This window comes from Phyllopteryx taeniolatus, chromosome 12, assembly GCF_024500385.1.
Source record: "Phyllopteryx taeniolatus isolate TA_2022b chromosome 12, UOR_Ptae_1.2, whole genome shotgun sequence".
Taxonomy (NCBI): Eukaryota; Metazoa; Chordata; class Actinopteri; order Syngnathiformes; family Syngnathidae; genus Phyllopteryx; species Phyllopteryx taeniolatus.
In genome coordinates, this window is record NC_084513.1 from 6840727 (window position 1) to 6857276 (window position 16550).

General features: G+C 41.7%; 1 protein-coding gene and 1 pseudogene across 2 annotated transcripts in view; both read left to right on the forward strand.

Annotated features, from left to right (window-relative positions):
* The first annotated feature begins 3414 nt into the window (after positions 1-3414).
* Positions 3415-8847, forward strand: LOC133487231 (olfactory receptor 2K2-like; annotated as a pseudogene).
* adarb1b (adenosine deaminase RNA specific B1b) overlaps positions 8068-16550 on the forward strand; it is a 160047-nt gene continuing 151564 nt past the window's right edge. For both annotated transcript variants that reach the window (XM_061791418.1, XM_061791419.1), the window contains exon 1: positions 8068-8330. The gene's annotated coding sequence lies outside the window, so the exon portion shown is untranslated. The remainder of the gene's footprint in view (positions 8331-16550) is intronic.

Below are 16550 nucleotides of genomic sequence, written 5' to 3' on the forward strand. Positions count from 1 at the left end.
CCTCATAGACCCCAGACTCTGCTTCCTCATGGGAAGGCGTGTCGGTGGAATTGGGGAGGTCTTCGAAGTATTCTCTCCACCGACTCACAACGTCCCAAGTCGAGGTCAGCAGTGCCCCATCCCCACTATACACAGTGTTGATGGTACACTGCTTCCCCCTCCTGTCCATGGGAAGAGGGATCCACGTTACCCTTTCGGGCTATGCCCGACCTGGCCCCATGGGTGCAGGGCCGGCCACCAGGCGCTCGCCTTCGAGCCCCACCTCCAGGCCTGGCTCCAGAGGGGGGCCCCGGTGACCCGCGTCTGGGCAAGGGGAAACCTAGATCCATTTGTTTCTTTCTTCATAGGGGTTTTTGGAGCCGTGCTTTGTCTGGTCCCTCACCTAGGACCTGTTTGCCATGGGTGACCCTACCAGGGGCGTGAAGCCCCAGACAACTTAGCTCCTAGGTTCATTGGGACACACAAACCCCTCCACCACGATAAGGTGATGGCCACTAGGAGGGGTGCTCATGATCCCAAACATAAAATCTAATCTGTGACTTAATTTCATAGAATGGGCCTGCATGGCTTCTTTTGGGATGTGCTTATTGACGTTCAATGATGGCAGAAGCTCAGAGGGTTGCAGAAACATTTTGTCTTCTAATTTAAAGAAAGATGCGATCAACACAATTGGAATTCATCATGCAGCCTAATAACCAAAAACACATGAAAAGAGTTCATCAGAGGCAAGAGGTGGAAGCGTTTAGACTGTCCAAGTCAATCTCCAGACTTAAACCCTACATAGCATGCATTTTACCCGCTAAAGAACAGACTGACGGCAGAAACCCCCACAAAACAAACAACATAAATAGTTTGCAGTGAAAGCCTATCACAGGCTTGATGCAGTTATTCCAAGAAAATGATTTGTAATAAAATATTAATAATTATTTTAATATTAAATCTAAGTCTTATTCACACTACTCTCGTTAAAGCCTGTCTGTTTCAATACTTTTGCACCCTTAAAAATGTGTTTTCCACTGCAAATTAAAATTTTTTAGATGTGGATGTAGGCGGCACGGTCGCCGACTGGCTAGAGCGTCAGCCTCACAGTTCTGAGGACCCGGGTTCATTCCCCGGCCCCACCTGTGTGGAGTTTGCATGCTCTCCCCGTGCCTGCGTGGGTTTTCTCCGGGCACTCCGGTTTCCTCCCGCATCCCAAAAACATGCATTAATTGGAGACTTTAAAATTGCCCATAGGTGTGACTGTGAGTGCGAATGGTTGTTTGTTTGTATGTGCCCTGCGATTGGCTGGCAACCAGTTCAGGGTGTACCCCGCCTCCTGCCCGATGACAGCTGGGATAGGCTCCAGCACGCCCGCGACCCTAGTGAGGAGAAGCGGCTCAGAAAATGGATGGATAGATGTGGATGTAAATACCTGGGGGGGAAAGCTAGAATGTTGATCTTGTATTTGAAACCTCAATACCTTAAAAACAACAAAAAAGGTGGAGGTTTGAGGCATCACCTATCATCTGCATATAATCATGTTTTGACATCACTCCGTCCGTCTCATTGCACGTGAAGAATGGCCCCTGCGAGTTGAGTGAACGGCCGATAGGTATACAGGACAGTCATTCACAAGGCGAAAAAACCCTATTATGACCACCCCCAGGGGACACACCCTCCGAGACATAAATAGGGAGACCCCAAATTTAGATCGGAAGAAGCCTTTTGGAATAAAGGTGAAACATACACCATTAGTGTATGAACCTGTGTGTGAATAGGTGAATGTGAGGCTTTGGTCACTGTGATCGTGTAGATAAAGTGCTATGTAAGTGGAGTCCATTTACCATTTACCATCTTCAACAAACAAGGAAAAATCCGGTGGCCTCAATTCAACCTTTGTGGACGTTAACCATACACATTAGGGTTCGGTATCGAAACAATTAAACTACGTGTTCAACATTTAAAAAATTTTCCGTGAACATTTTCCAAGCAGATCGATGAGGAAAAATGACTTTTAACCCACCCCACACACCAGAATAATCACTCAGGATAATCTTTTAGAGACATCAGAGAATTGGCGTTTCCTGACTTGACTTGCAGGAGAGGGGAAGTGCTCGAATTCTGCACGATTAATGGAACGTGTGTACGCCGCTCTAAAAGAGCCTCAATTCTAGCATTAATTGAAGAATTCAAACGCAAAAGCAGAAATCTCTTTTTTTGTGTGAATTGAGTCAAATGTATTATTTAGTAAAATTTATCGAAAAATATGTCTTTGTTTTTATTTCATTGCAAAACCAGACATTTCCAAGAAAATGTCTCAAAAAAAGACTCAAAAATGTTCATATAACTATGAATTTACACTGAAATGGTAATTGTCGTGCTTTGTGAATAAATATTATACTATCTTCAAGATCCTGTCAAACCCACTTTTTTGCGACCAAAATCATTGAAGGCTTCCTCTTAGAATCTGCGAACCTGATCACTAACACCAATTTCACTGACCCATGAGTTTTGTGACATCATCTCTGTTGGAATGTTTCATGGAATTGTCATATTTTACACTCACTTTTAAGCACAGTTGAAGCTATACTAGTAGGGAGTTACAGGAAAAAACAGGAACTGACATAAACATGTACGTTGTGATTGGCTTGCATGGAGATTACCCGAGCTGTGGTTTCTGAAATAAAACCTTTACTTTTCCATAGGAGTTGTTTGCTTTTGCTGGGTTATGAAATAAAACATCAAACAATGCCGTGATAGGCAATCTGCTAGTAGGTTGTGGTTGTACATGTGGATTATTCATCTAATTTTTCAAGCCAAATGTGTGACAGTAAGTCCATGGAGGGTCAGGCCTTTGCTGACTTTGATTGCAAGAGAGGGAAAATGCTCAAATTCGCCCTGATTATCAGAGATGCAGAGAGACTGGAAGAGTCACAGAAAAAGTATAGAAGAGAACGTTCTTGGAAATACATCGATCGATTATTGGTTTAAATGATTTTCTTTGCACCCAAAAGCTAGAAATCCCTGACTTTTTGTGTGTAGTGGAAATAACTGTTTAAGTTTCATCAGTCAAACTCCACATTTTGTGGAGTGACCTAAAAGAAAACGCATACCGATTTTTATTTGATTGGCAATGTCATGTCCCTCTTAGGCACTGAGCAGACTAGCTGAAATAAGACAGCTCATCTAAGGCTTGACGAAAAGCCAACAGCTGTTGAGTCTTTTAGGCGTCAACACGCAGCGATTGATCTGTTTTAGTCCCAAAGGTAACGCTGTTTAGTTGCAAAAGGCTTTGACTAGCTGTCACTGCGCATGGTTGTTCGGAGGGGCGGATGCACGTCTGCCTGACACATTTGTGTCGTGGTATAATTTTTTGTGTGATGTGAGTTTGTGTTGAAGTTGTTTATGATGGAAAATGTTTCTATTGTCACAATGTTCAGTCTCTCTGGTTTGAATTTTCCATTTTTACAGACAATAACCATTTTTGTGCTTGTATTACTGTGCTACCTCATAATCCTGTTGAGCAATTTTACCATTATTTTTGTCATTGTTGTGGGACACAAAGCTCCATAAGCCAATGTATATCTTCCTTTGTAATTTATGCATTAATGCCGGCTTTTACCCCAAATTCCTGCTGGATCTTCTGTCTCATGTCATTTCTTACGCTGGCTGCATGCTGCAGGGTTATGTCATATACTCGTCAAATTGCTGTGATTTTTCCATCTTGGCGCTGATGGTGTACGACAGTATGTGGCTCTGTGTCGACCTCTGGTTTACCAATCTTTCATGACAAAGCAGAGAGTCCCTCTTTGTGTTTTTCTCTTGGTTCATACCTCTGTTTTGTATGTTTATGAATACTGCGTCACTCTTAGGGAAAAAGCTCTGTGGCTCTTACATCAACAGGATCTACTGCGTTAACCTGATGGTTGTCAATTTGGCTTGCTCCCCATCCAAAGCCAACAGCATCATTGCGACTTTCAACATCGGGCTTTATTTTTTGCACTTTTTGCACTCATTTGTTGGTCTTACGTGCACCTGACCAAAATGTGTATTTTGTCCACACAGATGTGGAAGAGGTTCAGGCACACGTGCATGCCGCATATCATTTGCCTCATCACTTACACCATGACGGTGCTGTTGGATTTTTTGTACCGTACTATATATACTATATCTATACTATATATTTCCGGACTATAAGTCGCACCAGCCAAAAAATGCATAATGCCTTGTGACAAATTATACATCCATCCATCCATTTTCAACACCGCTTATCCTGGTTAGGGTCGCGGGACGCTGGAGCCTATCCCAGCTGACTTCGGGCGAAAGGCGGACTACACCCTGAACTGGTCGCCAGTCAGTCGCAGGGCACATATAGACACGTACAACCATTCGCACTCACATTCACATTCACACCGTCACTGAGTGGGAACTGAACCCACGCTGCCTGCACTAAAGTCAGGCGAGTGTACCACTACACCATCAGTGACCAAATTATACATGTATTCCTTAAATTGATAAGCATGACTTTTTTTACATTCCATGTCCATCTTTATATATTGGATTTAATGGCCTAATGGTTTAGATATCAAGAATTGTATAAATGTGGTGCTTGTCCCATTCAATGCAATCTTAAATAAAACTTTGTGACTTAAAAAAAAAATTACACCCTTTACATGACATTATCTTCTTTAAATTGGACGGGGACACCTATAAGATGTTAATTGTCGAGTTCTGGTCCAAGTTTTTAATGATTAAGCAAGACAACAATATTACACTATTAAATACTAATGAAGACCATGCTAATAGGAATCTAAATCATTCCGTTCCTGCCAAGATAAGTTGTATTAGTTAACAGTCCAATACTTCATATCAGTTATTTTATGGACATGTCCACAATATGCTTAACCTGAATGGATCCATTTCTGGATTTCATATGACTCATCATGTCATTTCATCATTTGATCATCATTTCATCCATCTATCTAATCATTAATTTTTGTTTAATACTGTTTGTCCTCACAATGGTGAGCTGGAACGTAACCCAGACTGTTCGCCATGCCAATCACAGGGTACATATAGACAAACAACCATTCCCACTGGCGTTCACACCTAAGGACGATTTAGTGTATTCGATTAATATTTTCGGAACGTGAGAGGAAGCCGGAATACCAGAGGAAAACCCACGTAAGCATGAGGAGAAGAAGGCCTGAGCCAAGATTCTAACCCAGAACCTCTCAATTGCAAGAAAAAAGTGCACTGTGCTGCCCATGTTGGATTTGTTTTACGAATAACTTCCTCCTGCATTCTCAAACCATGCATGGAAGACTAATACATTTTGTATCTGTAGTGTACAGCAATGGTTCTGAAACCTTTTATAGCAAGTACCACCTTTAAAAAAAATACTAGGGGCTCCAAGTACCACTATATTGGCCAACATTAAAATGTAGTAGCATAGTAGGCCCGAGTGTTCCTCAAAAATGAGGTTTTATTTCTAAATAGTGTATTTAAGATTTTTATTAACCACTGCAACATTATGCACAGTTTAAACATTACAAACACCTTTAAATAGAGTATAGAAAAAATAAACTACATCCTTAAATATTGATTCAATTAAAATGTATTGCACATGAAAGTTAAATCAAAATGTTACCTCAATAGATGTTTAAAAACAGACATTTCTAAAAGATTAAAGGCAAATGTATTGTACTTAAAAGTTCAATACAACTGAACTGTATTGGGCTGGGTTAAAAAAAAAAAAAAAGGTGAAGCCACTAACGTGCACAGTTTGTAAATTGGATTCAGTGATTATTTTGTGTACCACTTGAGGTACTCGTAGCACACTGAGATTCACTGGTGTATATTATATGGATGAATGGACCTATTTTATGCAAACTCATTTTAAGGAATTTAAAAACATGTCTATTAAAAAAGATTTATATGGTTTAAAAACTACTATATACTACTTTATATTGTTCTATACTATAGATTTACATTAAAAATGTTGCATGTATCTTGTGATATGTCTGTCCGTCTGTCCGCCCAAACCCATCGATCTATCTATCTATCTATCTATCTATCTATCTATCTATCTATGCTTCCATCTTATGAACCCCCATGTCCAATGAAGTTGGGATGTTCTGTCAAACAGAATACAATGATTTGCAAATCCTTTTCAACCTATTTTCAATTGAATACACTACAAAGACAAGATATTTATGTTCAAACTGATGAACGTTATTCTTTTTTTGCAAATCCAGTATTCTCTCATTGTGTATTTGATGTCTGAAACACGCTCCAAAAAAGCTGGGATCGGGGTAACAAAAGATTGGTAAAGTTAAGGAATGCTCGAAATCACCTGTTTGGAACACTCCACAGGTGAACAGATTAATTGGAAACAGGTGAGTGTTATGATTGGGTATAAAAGGAGAGTACCTGGAAGGCTTAGTTGTTCAAAAGCAAGGCTGGGGTGAGGTCCACCACTTTGTAAACAACTGCATGAGCAAATAGTCCAGCAGTTTAAGAACAAGGTTTTTCAATGTACAATTGCAAGGAATTTAGGGATTTTATCATCTATGGTCCATAATATAATCAAAAGATTCAGAGAATCTGGAGAAGTTTCTGCATCTAAATGACAAGGCCGAAAACCAACAATGAATGCCCGTGACTTTCGCTCCCTCAGGCGGCACTGCATTAAAAAATGCTATCATTATATAAAGAATATTGCCACATGCGCTCAGGAACACTTTAGAAAACCATTGTCAGCTAACACAGTTCGTTGCTACATCTACAAATGCAAGTTAAAACTCTACCATGCAAAGCGAAGGCCATTTAAAGACAACACCTAGAAAGGCAGCCAGCTACTCTGGACCCGAGCTCATCTAAGATGGACTGACACAAGGTGGAAAAATTTGCTGTGGTCTGACGAGTCCACATTTCAAATTGTTATTGGAAATCATGGTCATCGTGTCCTCTGGGCGAAAGAGGTAAATGACCATCTGGATTGTTATTAGCGCAAAGTTTAAAGCATCTGTGATGGTATGGGGGTGTGCTTTTGCCCACGGCATAGGTAATTTACACATCTGTGAAGGTCCCATTTAATGCTGAACGGTACATACAGTTTTGGAGCAACAGATGCTGCTATCTAAGCAACATCTTTTTCAGGGACGTCCCTGCTTATTTTAGCAAGGCAATGTCAAGCCACATTCTGCACGTGTTACAACAGCGTGGCTTTAGTATAAAAGAGTGCGAGTACTAGACTAGACTACCAGCAGTCCAGACCTGTCTCCCATTAAAAATGTGTAGCGCATTATGAAGTGCATAATACAACAATGCTGACCCCATACGGTTGAGCACCTGAAATTGTACATCGAGCATGAATGGGAAAGAATTCCACCTTCAAAGGTTCAACTATTAGTCTTCAGTTCCCAAACGTTTATTGAGTGTTGTTAATAGGAAAGGTGATGTAATACAGTGGTAAACATACCCTGTCCCAGCTTTTTTGGGAACGTGTGGCAGGCATCAAATTCAAAATGGGTGAATATTTGCAAAAAAATAAATGAAAATAAAAAATTAAAAAGTTAATCAGTTTTAACATGACATATCTTGTCTTTGTAGTGTATTCAATTAAATATAGGTTGAAAAGGATTTGCAAATCATTCTATTCTGTTTTTATTTACATTTTACACAAGGGTCCCAACTTCATTGGAACTCGGATTTGTATTATGTAGCCATCTAGCCATACATCTATTTAACAATTCATTTATTTACCTTTTATTTACCTTTCCATCAGTCCGTCCGTCCATCCATCCATCCATCCATCCATCTACTGTATTTATCCATCTATCATATATCCACCAATTCATCCATTCCATTCCCATTATTATTATTATCTATCATATATCCACCCATTCATCTATTAACATATCCATTTATACATCAATCAGCCATTCATCTACCTACAATAGACGAGTGAAACGTTTTTACAAGTCATGTATAACGCACCTAAAAGAACTCCGCGTCACTTGGTGGCGCTGGTGCACCGTCGCGTCCGGCGAGCCCGCCGACACACGGACAACACCGCGTCGGAGAAGAAGGCCGAACTCATCCAGCCTCACTTCCAGCCAGTCAGTCGCTCGTGTGGCCACGACCGCAGCACATACATTCATACAAAACAACCACGCATGCCAAAGCCTGCCTACAACCAATACTTCCCCACACAACCTCTCCGTTTCTCGCTTCTTTTGTGTTCCACGCCGCCGTCGGACGACACGCAGTCGGCCAGACATCTGTGTGTTTTTATTTTTTTTAATTTGATTTGAGAAGGCGAGCCACAGTGAAGCTTTCAAGACGTGAGTACGCCTACGTTCTTTTTTGGGGGCATAGAAATCAGCTTGCTAATAGCGTCTCCTTTGGATTGTCCTCTCTGTCTGTGTTTATGTAACTCCACGCGGCTGGTTATTGCTTTTAAGAGAACACATCTCAGTGTCAAAGTATTAAATTGGCTGTGGACTGGTCCTGAGTGTAAAAAAAAAAAAAATGAAGAAACCAAACATAAAACATGAGATGGTAGTGCTTTATGGAAGTCGTGTCACCTCGGCTTTACCCTGGAGCCGCTGCCTGCCTGCCTGCCGTCCGAGGCTCCGCTACGGATATACCGCATCGTGCTTGGTGAACTGAGGGAGCCTCTCACGCAGTTGTTGTTGCAACACACCGGGGGTGTTAATGCAGGTGTTCGCCGCAGTGGGCCGTCAGATGATGTCTCCATGCATTGGCTATACTGGATTGGATACAGGCCAGCGGGGGCTCGGGGAGCCAATATGCGGGGTAGGGGTGCGGCGAGGGATTTGGGGATCCCATGGACGATAAATCAACCCATGACGTTGGGCCCCATTTGTTTTGTTTGACATTTACTGTAAGCATGCGGTAGCGGTCTTGTTTCTTGCACACTGAAATATTGTAAACATCGTTCTTTTTTGTACTAAGTAACTTGGGGTGATATGCAAACTGCCACAATTTAGAGGCTTGAAAGTGACAGGGTCCACATTTGAAACTTTTTTTTTTTTTTTTTTTCACCCAGTTGGGAATCCTGTCTGACCTAGGCTGTATTTACACTGCATGGTGCAAGTGACAGGTGGCATGCTGCAGTAGTGGTTAACTTGTCTGCCTCACAGGTCTGAGGTTGGTGGTTCAAATCTCGGCTCTGGGCTTCCTGTCTGGAGTTTGCATGTTCTCCAGGTAGTCTCGCTTCCTCCCACATTCTAAAAACATACATGTTAGGTTAATTGGAGACTCAAAATTAGTTGTCTTATCCGATCACATAATTATCAGCTGATTGGTATCAGTAGAAAGGGATCAGATTTTTTTGGTTTTCTTAATTTTTTAAAGATCATAAAGCACCATATTAATCCTGAGGTACCAAGATATTGCCAAATAGGGCAGCAATAGGCAACGGCGCGCTACTCTTGTTTACATTTAGACAAACAAAAACAACAGCTTTCATGAATTGTAGTATTTGTCTGGCACTGTATGAAAAACGTGCCTATTTCAGCTCACTTATAACATTAGAAAACGCCGTGCAGTAAATTGCAGATATTGTTGTTGTAGTTTTGACTGTGCACACACACACACAGGGTAACATCGGAATTTGTACTTTCACATTTTATTTTGTCTTTTTAAAAAAAAAAAATTAATTGATTTTCATGCTGGTGGCACAGTGTACTTCTGGTTAGCACATCTGCCTCACAGTTCTGACGACTGGGGTTCAAATCCCGGCTCTGCCTGTCTGGGGTTTGCATCTTCTCACCGTGCCTGGGTGGGTTTTCTCCGGGCACTCCGGTTTCCTCCCACATCCCAAAAACATGCGTGGTAGGTTGATTGAAGACTCTAAATTGCATTTCGGTATGAATGTGAGTGCAAATGGTTTTGTTTCTACAACTTGTATGTGCCCTGTGATTGGGTGGCGACCGGTTCAGGGTGTACCCCGCCTCCCGCCTGAAAATAGCTGGGATAGGCTCCAGCAGCCCGCCACCCTAGTGAGGATAAGCGGTAAAGATAATTGATGGATGGATGTTCATGCTGTGGTTAAAAAAACTCACTTTTCACTCAGTACTTGAGTAATTATTTCCCTGTTTACTTTTTATTCTTAAATAATTCTTTGGACTACTTTTTACTTTTACTTGAGTCACATTATTGTTAAGTAACAGTACTCTACCCACCTCTGGAGCGGACATCCTCTGTTGCTACTCTTATGTTTAAGCAACATTTTTGCTCATCAGATCGGCCAGTGTCATATTTGTTGTATTGGTATTTTGTATTTTTGCGTTGAGGTGCTGCGGGTCATGGCCTTTGTTGTGGTCCCAGCGGAACCGCGAAGCACACGTGACATTGGCGACAAGAGTTGATCCGGTTGAACATCCATCCATCCATCCATTTTCTGAGCCGCTTCTCCTCACTAGGGTCGCGGGTGTGCTGGAGCCTATCCCAGCTGTCATCGGGCAGGAGGCGGGGTACACCCTGAACTGGTTGCCAGCCAATCAGAAACAAACAACCATTCACACTCACAGTCACACCTATGGGCAATTTAGAGTCTCCAATTAATACATGTTTTTGGGATGTGGGAGGAAACCGGAGTGCCCGGAGAAAACCCACGCAGGCACGGGGAGAACTTGCAAACTCCACACAGGCGGGGCCGGGGATTGAACCCGGGTCCTCAGAACTGTGAGGCTGAGGCTCTAACCAGTCGTCCACCGTGCCGCCCGGTTGAACATGTTATATTAATTAGGAAACGTGGCTACAATTATCTAATTCTTTTACGAATGTTAATGTTAAATGTATTAAGCGACGGAGCGATGTTAGGGATTATGTCAAAACACAGGATGAACTAACCTCAAATTCAGAAATGGACAATAAAAACAGAAAGATATTGTACTTAATATTTTCCTGGAGGATGCATTTGGGATTAGCCTTTGAAGTTAGTAAAAGTGAAAAATGTGAAACAGACAATGATTTCAGTCAATTCTTTTCCAGAATGAGAGTGCTTAAAGAGAAGGATGCTATTCATGTGGCACAGTTTGACATAACCATAAATAAATTAATGATGGTTGTTGTTAAATCATCAGTCGTATTTAAAGAAAACAATAATTCATAAATTCTGCCAGGGTATGTAAATTTATGAGCACAACTGTACATACAGTGGGTACGGAAAGTATTCAGACCCCCTTAAATTTATCACTCTTTTTATAATGCAGCCATTTGCTAAAATCATTTAAGTTCATTTTTGTCCACATTAATGTACACACAGCACCCCATATTGACAGGGAAAAAAAACTGAATTGTTGAACTTTTTGCAGATTTATAAAAAAAAAGAAAAACTGAACTATCACACAGCCATAAGTATTCAGACCCTTTGCTCAGTATTTAGTAGAAGCACTCTTTTGAGCTAATACAGCCATGAGTCTTTTTGGGAATGATGCAATAAGTTTTTCACACCTGGATTTGGGGATCCTCTGCCATTTCTCCTCTCCAGTTCTGTCAGGTTGGATGGTGAACGTTGGTGGACAGCCATTTTCAGGTCTTTCCAGAGATGCTCAGTTGGGTTTAAGTCAGGGTTCTGTCTGGGCCATTCAAGAACAGTCACAGAGTTGTTCTGAAGCCACTCTTTTGTTATTTTAGTTGTGCACTTAGGGTCATTGTGTTGTTGGAAGGTGAACCTTCGGCCCAGTCTGAGGTTCGTTCTGAGCACTGAGAATGTTTTCGTCCAGGATATCCCTGTACTTGACCGCATTCATCTTTTCTTCGATTGCAACCAGTCTCCCTGTCCCTGCAGCTGAAAAACACACCCACAGCATGATGCTGCCACCACCATGCTTCATTGTTGGGACTGTATTGGACTGGTGATGAGCAGTGTCTGGTTTTCTCCACACATGCCACGTAGAATTAAGGCCAACAATTTCTTTCTTGGTCTCATCAGACCAGATAATCTTATTTCTCACCATCTTGGAGTCCTTCAGGTGTTTTTATTAGCAAACTCCATGCAGGCTTTCATGTGTCTTGCACTGAGGAGAGGCTTCTGTCTCTAAGCTCTTCAGGCAGTTCCTTTGACCTCATCATTCTCATTTGCTCTGACATGCACTGTGAGCTGTAAGGTCTTATATAGCCAGGTGTGTGGCTTTCCTAATCAAGTCCAATCAGTATAATCAAACACAGCTGGACTCCAATGAATTTGTAGAACCATCTCAAGGATGATCAGAACAAATGGACAGCACCCAAGTTAAATATAGGAGTGGCACAGCAAAGAGTCTGATTACTTATGGCTGTGTGATATTTCAGTTTTTCTTTTTAATAAATCAGCAAAAATTTCAACAATTACATTTTTTTCTATCAGTATGGGGTGCTGTGTGTACATTAATGAGGAAAAAAATGAACCTAAATGATTTTAACAAATGGCTGCAACATAACAAAGAATGAAAGATTTAAAGCGGTCTGAAACTTCCCGTACCCACTGTATAGGCAGTCATACGTACCCCTGTCGTATTGGAATGAAAGTGCAGGCTACACCTTTTTCATAACCTCTAGGTGGTAGTGGCATATTAGAATGCACATGTACACTTCTCTCATGACCTCTAGGTGGCGGTGGCATACTGGAATGAAAGTGTACAGCTTTTTCATAACCTCTAGATGGCGGCATACATTTATAAAATGTGAAAGTCTTTTTCATTTTCCCCTATATCCATGTATAATTATTATTTTTGGGAACAAAATATGCATTATACACGAGAAATTACGGTAAGTCCATGTTAGAGATTCACTCTATGGTGGTCTAAATAGCCAAAATATGTGCCCTTTAAAATTTTGGGGAGGAGATTGGAATGAATTCATGGTATTTTTATTAATTTCAATGGGAAAGATGATTTGTGATAGTGTTTTGAGTTGTGATCAAGGTCACGGAACGAATTAAAATCTTATCTCAAGGCACCACTGTATATAATTTTATATTTTGTATTTTTTTTGTCTAAATATATTATTTATTATTGCTATTTATATTCGTTTTGCGTAACCATCTGTTAAGTGTTTGTATCTGCAGTAAAAATGGTGCTTCTCAAACAAAATGGCCTAATTTATTACAAAGCAAAGGGCCTTATTCTACAGTCTAAAAGATGGTGCAGCATTGCTAACCTTGCTGATGTGACATGCGTTAAGTGGGAAAAAAAGCTGAGTGTGTGTGCATTTGCCTTTGTGCGTGTGTGTGTGTATACGTGTGTATGTGTTTAACCACTTCCTCTGTCAAGAAAACTGCATGTGGCCGCAAGGGTCCCTTTTATGTTGGTAACCCCATGCAGAGGCAGTAAAGAGGCCAAGATATTGTAGCTGGCCCTAGGTTGAAGTCAGTTGTGATCTTACTGTAATGCATAACTGGAGGCAACAGGAATACTCGGCCCTTTGTGGACAGAGCAGCATCTCTCATCAGGCCGTATGTCCTCTGCCTTGAAGACATGGATGTTTTAGCCCTGATGTATGCACCGTTGCTTCGTAAGTCTCAATTGAAACCAAATCCATCTCCACGCCATTCACAGGCTAACGAGGATACTGTACAGATAAAGGATACTGTACGTGTATGAAGAAAACCTCAGGGAATTGGTGTCAGTTTGGATAAGCAACCAGCTGATCGTTGGCTGTTAAAGGACTTGGCTCATGTCATAATTCCAGTGCAATCTGAAGGTCCAAAATAAAGTACACGGTGATCATTGTCATGGGAATGTGATATTAGCGGTTCTCTACCAAGGTGGAATTCAAAACTGCATGGCACAGGGGAGGAAGGATTTCCTCAGCCTGTCCCTGAAGCTGTTCCTCTGCCTGGAGATGGTACTCCACAGTGGATGCTGTGGATTGTCCATAATGGACAGGAACTTGTTAAGCATCCTCTTTTCTGCAATCTATGTCAGGCTGTACAAGCCACGTATCACTCTCTCTTTTGTCTGGCAAATCTTTGTTTACATTTTTGTGACAAATTAAAAAGGAGATTCTTGTTAGGTGTTTTTTTTGTGACACATTTTGAAATTTTGCATGCCTGAAAGTTCATTTTGGTTGCTGCCATTTGTAATTTCTAATGTGTATAAAGTTTATATGGTGTTTTCTTTTTTTTTTTTTCTCCCCCAGATTTTTTCGTCTTGCTAGTTAATACTTGGGCTGCAACTGATTATTTTGATAATTGCTAAATCTATTTTTTTGATTAATCGATGAATTGGATAAAGCATTTTTTTAAAATGTCCATCCCTTCATTCAAAAACAGGACGCCATTTCAAATTGACAGTACTGAAAATGCACAAAAAGTAATTAATTCAGTCACTGGTTTGGTCTGTGAAATCAAAAATGTTTTCCAAAGTAGATGTTTGCAAATGTCTTACTTTGATTAAACAGACGCACTGTAATCAGTCTGCTTTCATGGAGGACTACAGAAATCTGAGATTTACTCTTTAGAGGCTGCAATTCTGAGGATTTTGACAATTTTAAGTTAAACAATTATCTAAACGAACTCATTATCAAAATAGTTGTGGATTACTTTGAGTATCGATTAATTGATTAATTGTTACACCTCTAGCAATCATTCTTTGGATGAATGTGTTTTGATGCTGCTTATATTAAAGCGATCGCCGATTTGCGCACCAAGTGTTTTCAGTAGGCTTTACACGATCAGGATTTTTGGGGCCGATCACCAGTCACCAATCAGCAATTTAAAAAAAACTGATAACCAATCACCAATCCGATCACAAGCTGGAGCAATGTGTCTATTTACATGACCTGTTCATTTATGGTATATACTTGTGTACTGTATCTTCAAAATTATTCTCTAGCATTTTAGGCAAAAGTTAAAACATCACTGACCTCTAGGAGGCATTCAAGGATTGGCCACTGACATAAGTTTAGGTCAAATCAACATTACAACATGACAGAAATAATGGGTGCTAACTTACTGTAATAAAATTACTTTGACAAATACTGTTAATGACATGCTTACTCTAACTTTCTCACTGTCCCGGCTATATGGACGGGTGTTGTCCAGAGTTTGCGTCCGTTTGCAGTCCACAATCATCTCTACAGTCTTGAGCACATTCAGCTCCAGGTTGTGTCGACAACAGCTCCGGCCGCTCCAGTTCCTGTCAATATACAGACTCGTCACCGTCCTTGATGAGGTTGATGACAGTGGTGTCATCTGCAAACTTCAGGAGTTTGACAGCCGGGTGCGTTGAGGTGAGAAGAGCAGCGGAGAGAGGGCACAACCTTGGGGTGCCCCAGTGCTGATGCTGCGTGTGGATGAAGTGGTCTCTCCCAGCTTCACCTGCTGTGTCCTGCCCGTCAGGAAGCTGTAAATCCACTGGCAGATGGCAGGCGAGACGCTGAGCTGGAGAAGCTTGGAGGAAAGGAGTTCAGGTATGATGGCGTTGAACACTGAGCTGAAGTCCACGAACAGGATCCTCGTGTAGGTACCTGCACTGTCGAGGTGATCTAGGATGAAGTGCAGTCCCATGTTGACTGCATCATCCGCAGACCTGATGACTGTGATGTCATCTGCAAACTTCAGGAGTTTGATAGCCGGGTGCGTTGATGTGCAGTTGTTTGTGCAGAGCTGAAGTCCACGAACAGGATCCTCACGTAGGTCCCCGTGCCGTTGAGGTGTTCTAGGATGAAGTGCAGTCCCATGTTGACTGCATCATCCACTGACCTGTTTGCTCGGTAGGCAAACTGCAGGGGGTCCAGCAGGGGACCTGTGACGCTCTTGATGTGGTCCAGCATGAGACGTTCAAAGGACTTCATGACCACAGATGTTAGGGTGACAGGCCTGTAGTCATTCAGACCTGAGATTGTAGTTTTCTTGGGGACTGGGATGATGGTGGAGCGTTTGAAACAGGATGGTACTTCGCACAGTTCCAGAGATCGATTGAAGATCTGTGTGAAGACTGGAGCGAGCTGGTCCGCGCAGACTTTGAGGCAGGATGGGGACACAAGGTCTGGGCCTGCCGCTTTGTTAATCTTTTGTGTTTGAAGGTGCGTCTCACATCCTGTTCGTGGATGGTCAACGCAGAAGTCAGAGGTGTGATTGTGGTCGGTGGTGCGGCTAAGTGGGTGTGGGGTGTGAAAGTGTCCTTTTCAAATCTGCAGTAGAAGGTATTCAAGTCGCTGGCTTGTGTGCTATTGTTCTCAGCTTGGGGGGATCGTCGCTTGTAATTGGTCAGCGCTTATAATGCATGCCAGACGGAGTCGTTAGCGCGAAACTGTTTTTCCAACTTTGCTGCATAGTTCCTCTTTGCAATGTTAATTTCTTTAGTCAGCAGATTTCTAGCTTGATTATACAGGGCCCTGTCCCCGCTTTGATATGCGTCCTCCTTAGCTTGGCGAAGTTGCTTAAGTTTGGCAGTCAACCACGGCTTGTTGTTATTGTGTGAAATGTGCGAATATTCATCCAGGCTGCCAGCTGAATTTTCGAAGACACTCCAGTCTGTGCAGTCTAAACCGCTTTGAAGTTCCATCTTTGCTTCAATGGTCCACTTTTTCACTGTTTTCACTGTAGGCTT